The following is a 7,774-nucleotide window of genomic DNA, read 5'->3' as shown; positions in this document are numbered from 1 at the left end:
GTGGCGGGTTTGGCGTAAAAAATAGGAATCATATATAGAAAAGAACCCCATACCTACTGTAAAATATGGTGGTGGATCTTTGATGTTATGGGGCTATTTTGACTCGTATCTTTTTCAGAAAAACATTTATTACTTGTTAAGCATATCATTTTCCCAATTGTTTTTGCATACGATATAGCTCAGTATTTGGATTATTTATTTTAAACCGTCTGTTTTGCTTGTCTTTATCAAGGGTGCCAATAATTTGTATTCTATTCTTTTTCAGAAAATCATGTATTACTTGTTAAAGATGCACTATGCAAAAAATCGCTCCGGCATTTCCCGGTTGTTAAAATTTGAATTGTTCACCTAATTTGTGTTTATGTGACAAAACAAGCAAGTATAGTGTAGAGAATCATTGTAGCATCTAAACCGCTGTGAAATATATTATCCAGAACCAAAAGTGTTTTCAGCTGTTTGAAGCTGGTGTACAAAACCGAAAGTAAAAGAAGCAGAAACAAAACTTAAAACAGGGAAGCATAGAAATAGCCTACATAGAACAGATTCTTAGATTTGCTTTCAATGAGAATGACAGCTCTAAAACTCAAATGTCCATGTGAATTTTGTCAGGTTGCCTAAAAAGTTACATATCGCAGCTTTAAACAAAATATTTATATATTTTTCAATTATATTAGCATAAAAGCATATCATTTTCAAAATAATTGGGCATACAATATAGCTCTTTTTTGCTCGTCTTTATCAAGGGTGACAATCATTTTGGACCTGACTGTATATGTGATGAAAAAAGGAACTAAACCTACTGCTATACAGAGCCAAGGAAGTGAATGAAAACATGTATTACTTGGCTGTAGGCAATCTGCTACAAGACAAGAGGAGAGCTATTGCTGGGATAATTATGATTAAATGACTGAACAAATCATTTTAAATGGAACTGTAAATAAGTAAAACTTATACTCTGTTTTATTATATCTGATTAACAATATGAGTTCATAAGAAGGGATTGTGAGACACGGACAAGGAGTAATTCAAGTTAATGAACACCAGTCCAACTGGGAAGAAATGAATGGTCTGTGGATTAAGTAAACAGATAATATAGTTAACCTATGGTTGAACCGACGAAAGTGAGCTCTGGGGTTTTTAGATAAGGAAGTGAGTGCATTCCTAGGTTTTCTGTTAATTAGAACTGTCAGCTAAGTGGTGATCGATAATGTTGAGGGGTCAAAAGTTAATTCAGTTATGTTGTGTGACCTGTGAGTGTGTTAGTAAGTTAGAATGAACTATTAATTTCAATTTGTCCCGGTCGAGAGGAGGGGATTCTGTTAAGCAATGAAATGACGTCATGTTATTGTATATAAACTGTTGCTCGTGGTAAAGTGGCAGCGCGCACCGAGAATAAATTCTGTTACCTATTATTGATAAGACTGGTCCCCGTCTATTTTATGCAAACAAGAATCTTACAAATTCTCTTGAAATAGATTAAGGGAATTCAATTAATGAAAACACATAGGTATAATTAAATTACAGTAACACCTATACAATATTGTTTCACTGCTATGTGCAAGTAAAATGCATCAGTGTGCTTTCAATTAAGTAGACTCTGCATGTTATTCAGGATAAACATTTTCCAGATATTTCATTTTCAGATGTAGTTTCCTTCTTTTTATGATGTGACTGGAATATTATGTAGATATGTGATTTCCCTTATTCATGAGGCATCTTCTGTGGATTTATTTTGGTGATGATGATTAGCCTATTCATTCCTTGTGGAACATTCTGCCTTCAATGTTTACTATGACTCTAGGCTAAGTGTGCCAAACATGAATAACCGCTGCCAGGGGACGTGATTACGTATCACTTTTTTATTCCTATTTTACTGTGAAATTAAATGATGTGTTTTGAGGTTTTGAACGTTTTGAGGTTGCAATTGAAATCTTACCAAGATTTCTACTTGTTCCCCAGTTTTAAGTTGCTTGCTAGTGGCATAGCATGGTTGCCAGGGAAACTAATCCTTGATAGAAACATACACTTCCCAATATTTTCTTGTATTTAATTTTGATTGATGGAATGGATTTAAAACTGGTACTGCAGAGCATTGTTCTAATAGGCTAGTTCCTAATGTCAAACAACAGTTAGCTCTACTGGGAATGATACAGCAAGGGATAGAAAATGAAATGCTGATCTGTTCTTATTGACTTTGGTTGTTTAGTTGGTTCCTTGTATTGACAATAGCATATTTCACTGAAAGCTACTAGGGAGCCAGGCAGCCCGCTGTGTTCTAGTTATCAGCCAGGATAAATGAACAAGTGGATCTTGACACAATTCTCTTTGAAGCAGGAGCCGAAAGTTACAGTGTCTAATGATGATGTGGAGTTAAGCACTGGAAGACAAAGTTGCCAATCCTCTGTCTCTTATTAACAGAAGAGTATATAATAGGATTTTCTAATTAATTAGGATTTTTTAATTAAATTATTATGCAGTATTTTATTACATTTTATTAAATTAAATCACCCCCATATACAAATATCTGAGTCTGAAATAAGCAAAACAAAGAAAGTGACCTTGGCTATGATTAGGCTTCTATTAGTGCACTAGTGTGATGTCACCTCAGTTTTATTTTCAGTTTTAACAACAGCTGCCAGACTGCAAAACAGAAAATGAGAAAATGGGAGAAAGTGGGTGTCAGTAAGAAATGTTTTCAAAGGCAGAGAACAATGATGATGCTCTCTCTCTTTGATGTCACCTACTATACCCAGCAGCCGTCAGGTTTATTAGAAACAGTTACATAACTTTAATGCTTGAAGGTCGCTGACTCATCTCTGTAGGTTTTCACAGGGCCTACTTCCACATTTACAATTACTAGCTGACCTTGGATCTCACAATCCATGTTTGCACTTAAAGAGGCAATCTGCAGATCAAACAACAACAACGCCATCACCTGCCACGGTTTTTGGTAAACAGCTATGGGATGGGGCTGGAGAAATGGAACCACTCTCAAATTCATAGACAGCACTATGGACGCAAGCACTGAGTGTATAGTGTTGTTTTTATTACATTGCTTACAAACAATGGATTTTGGTTCTGATGGGTTGCAACAGTTAAAACTAAGCTCATGAGACATGTTAAGTTATATTCCTCAAGAATCAATGGGTTCTTAATGTTTTGTACACTGTGTACAAAACATTAAGAACACCTTTCTAATATTAAGTTCCACCCCCCATGGGGCATGGACTCTACAAGGTGTCTAAAGCGTTCCACAAGGATGCTGGCCCATGTTGACTGCAATGCTTCCCACAGTTGTGTCAAGTTGGCTGGATGTCCTTTGCGTGGTGGACCATTCTTGATACACATGGGAAACTGTTTAACGTGAAAAACCCAGCAGCGTTGCAGTTCCGTACACACAGTTTCCTACTCTTCATCTACCCTGATTTGAAGTGGATTTAACAAGTGACATCAATAAGGGTTCATAGCTATCAACTGGATTTACCTGAATAGTCTGTGTCATGGAAAGAGCAGGCATTCATGATGTTTTGTACATTCAGTGTACAAAAAAAAACTTATGTAGCAATCACAGATTGCCCCTTTAACTAGTTTTCATGTTTCACTGACTCAGCTCTCCAGACAGTACATTTTTTCCCCAATAGAATATCATAGGATTCTCACAATCCTATAGGATTTTGTGTCACCTCTATCAAAATCCTATTGGACTACTTTTTTCCTATTGGAAATAAAAAAAAGTGATCCTATAGGATTCTCGCAGTCCTATAGGATATTGTGTCACCTGTATCAGAATCATATTGGAATTATATTGGACTGCTTTTTTCCTATTGGGAATCACAATTAATCCTATTGGACCAAGATTCTCACAATCCTGTAGGTTTTTGGTAAATCTTGTAGGATTTTGTCACCCCAATCAGAAACTTATTCAAACTTTTTTTCCTTATTGAACCCAATAAATAATAGTTTTTGTCATAAGTTCCAGTACAGTACAATAACATGAATTACAACATTTTTGTTGATTGGAAACAACAGTTCTATATTAATTCCTGTTTTATTCACCTGTAAGAAAGCCTGTCCCTTTAAGAGTGACTGATGACATCACATCTCCCAAGTTCAGCTCAACACCTGTGGCTGTGCAGAGAATTTTTTCAAACAGTTTTATTCTAACTGTTTTATCCTTCACTGTGAACGCAAGAACTCTGGGTACAGTATTTGTTTCCTTATGTTTTAGTCATATTTTTGTCATGTCGCAGCATTTTATGCACTTGTTTTTATGCTAGCTAAGAAACTACTTTTAGCCACATTTTGCTGTTAACTGACTAGCTAGCTAAGTTGTAGCCATTTGTATCTATTTTTTGTCACTGTATTGTTATACTATAATTTACTAAAAATGATTCCATATGTGTTATTTCATAGTTTTGATGTCTTCACTATTATTCTACAATGTATCTTTGCCTACTCACACCAGTGATAATTCCCTGAGGTTCTTAACCTGTTCAACACACCATCACAATATGGGAGTGATTCAGGGCTGCAAGTTCATTTGCCGTATGTCCAATAGAAAAATCCTGTCAGATTTTAGAACCAGTCCTATTGGAGTCCTATAGGATTCTATCATATAGGATTTTATCCTATAGGGATACAATACAAAAACCCAATAGAAAAATCCTATCAGATTTTGAAAGCAATCTTATTGGACTCATATGGGATTCTACCTTATAGGACTTTATACTATAAGATCCTATAGGATTCCAGTGCAAGAATGCAATGGAACCAGTCCTATTGCACTCCTATATGATTCTATTAGATTTTTTTAAATTTGAATCCTATAGGATTTTTTGACTAGGGACTTTTTTGCAGGCATCACTAGAGCGTGTCCACCGTTGGTCATTCATGCTCATCCAAATTTAATGTGGATGGCGAAGCCTTCCTGATCCCATCCATGGCAGCTAAGACATGCCGGTCAGAGGGAAGGGAAGCTGTCAAGATCCAACAGCCTTGGTTGGTGCATCAGTAATCTGAGCACACAGGTCCATCTCAATGCTCGGTCCAACACCATCATTTACAATGCACAGGAAGTACCTGGGACACAGCTCAGCATACGGAATACAGGTCTGAGTCCCGTGGAAGGAGGATTCAAGGTTGTCTGTGGTGGACACTTTAGGGAAGGATTAGGATTGAAATGGTGGGGAATGAGAATGATTCCCTCTGTGTGTAGGTTCATTGCAAGGAATGAAGTTGTTGAAGTGGTCTTGAATAACACTGCACACAAAGAATACCATGGTCAGAATCATATAGAGCATATACGGCTCTGCCCATGGTATAAGCAGCTTTCATACGACTAAGTTGTGTCTATACGTCTATGGTACAAACCTGTTCCTTAATTCACATTGGGTCATCATATAGCAGATATTGTGTACTGGATGTTATTGATGTGTGGAATAGGCTACATCATGCTGGGGTATAAATTCATATTTAAACGGTGAGCTGCAATCAAAAAAATCAGCATTATGTTTTGAGGAGCATCAATGTCTGCTTAATTGGAGATATCGTATGCATGAAGATATTGTATGCAAAGCCATGAAGATTCTAATTGGACAATTTGTCATGGGTGTACACAAAAATGCATCCGTTTTGTTCAAAAGAACATGGTGAATATCAAAACAGGAGACAAAACAACCCCACCGAGAGTCTATTATACCCAAGGAAAATGTAATAGATTTCCTGACAGCTACTATAGCCTACTCTAATGGGCATCCCATCTTTCATTGGAAGACGTTCAAAATGGGAACAATGTTATGGAGAGAATCTGTAAGAATTGCATAAGAATAACATGCCAATGAAGTATCATGTGTTCATGTACAAGCATTAATAGGTATTCCTGTATACTCAAAATGACAGTGCAGTAGTTGGGACAAATTGTACTCTGCATTGACAACCAAGGCATTGAAGTTGTGGCATAACATGCAATAGCTTTGACTGACTTAGATACAAATCTATTCATTAAGTTTTAAAAACATTGAGAGGAAGATGTCAAAGCACAGAGTTGCTAACGAACTGGAGTGGGTGTGGTAGGGTAGGGTCTAATCACAATCATTTGCTGACTTGAAGTACAAAAACTTAATACAAATATTAAAAAGGGTCAGCTAAGGTCATAAGTGCTTCCTCATATTTGATTAAAGTGATACATTGTATTAGGGAAAGGATTTCTGAGTAATTAGCAAAAGGATTGTTATGGGCACAAAAACATATTTATTTCATGAATAATTCACTGCATTTGCTCTAGAAATGGCACCATAGTCATCAAAATGTCACTTTGTGAATTCTGCCTGCATCCAATATTGTCAGGACTGGGCAAGAAATTGGCAAACAATCAATTATACACAAATGATGAAAACTGACTAACGACGACTGAGCTCAGCACATAAAAAAAATTAAGTCCTCATTAAATTGTACAGTATCTGATTAGACAACAATAATGTCAGGTAAACATATATTTTTGATACCTGCTTACCTGAGTAAAACTTAGACTGTGGAGCAGGTAGACATGCTATCTTGATTTCCAACCATTCAGCTCATACTTTAAAGCCTTTCAAATAACCTAGTACCCGCGTGTCACCACAGGTACATTTGCAAATAAGAAATACCATCTTCAGGCTGAATCCCCTGACACCAGTGGATGATTTATGGGTCTAAGTCAGAGTTACACCACAGATGCATCTCAAATCACGATGTCATCACAGTGATTTGTATCATGATGTCTTGGGCAGATTGTCCTCTGGTGTGGTTCCATGTATGTTATTTATAATGAGGGATACCTGGAGAAAACCGGACCTCTCTGAAATGAAAATTGATAATAATAACTTAAAACAATAACTTATTGACAATAACTTAAAACAAACGGCCAAATCTACACTGAAGTTGCTTACTAAGAAAACAGTGAATGTACCTGACAGGCCGAATTACAGTTTTGACTTAAATCTACTTGAGAATCTATTGCAATTTGACAGAGGTTGAAGAATTAAAAAATAATGGGCAAATGTTGCACAATCCAAAAGTGGAAAGCTCTTAGAGACTTACCCATAATAACTCGCAGCCGTAATTGCTGCCAAAGGTACTTCTACAAAGTATTGACTCTGGTGTGTGAATACTTATGCAAATGGGATATTTCTATATTTCATTTTAATAAATTCGCAAACATTTCTATAAACACATGTTCACTTTCTCATTATGGGCTTTTGTGTGTAGATGGGTGAGGGGGGACAAAAGGATTGAATCCATTTTGAATACAGGCTGTAACAACAAAATGTGGAACAAGTCCAGGGGCCTGAATACTCTCTGAAGGCACGATAGCCTAATAAGGCATTTTTTCCCATGATTATTTAATTCAAAATAATGATATATTTTTTATTTCATTTTATACAGCCTAAATGCGAAATGTATAGGCATGTTGTTGAGGTGCTGTTGTTGATGTGTTGCTGAGCGCTCATGCCAGCGTGTCACCAATGCTTCACAGCTGATTTCTTAAATGGCAGGCTATAGCCTTGAAATAATAATATCGCCTAAATAATTCATTTTCGTTCCTTCTTAGGCTACCTGGCTTGTTTCTGACTGATTTAGAGTTAGTATGTTGTTGAATAGCCTGTTGAAATGTCTAACGTCAATTGATATTGACAGAATCACACATTACTTCCCAAGCAAAGTAAATGTTTTGTCTCTTTGGTTATAGAAGGTTGCGCAACCTCTGAATGTCATAGAGTCAACCCAGAGACATCCC

Source organism: Oncorhynchus mykiss, chromosome 28, assembly GCF_057628025.1.
Source record: "Oncorhynchus mykiss isolate SJ-2025 chromosome 28, ASM5762802v1, whole genome shotgun sequence".
Classification (NCBI taxonomy): domain Eukaryota; kingdom Metazoa; phylum Chordata; class Actinopteri; order Salmoniformes; family Salmonidae; genus Oncorhynchus; species Oncorhynchus mykiss.
Note: the sequence above shows the minus strand (reverse complement) of the source record.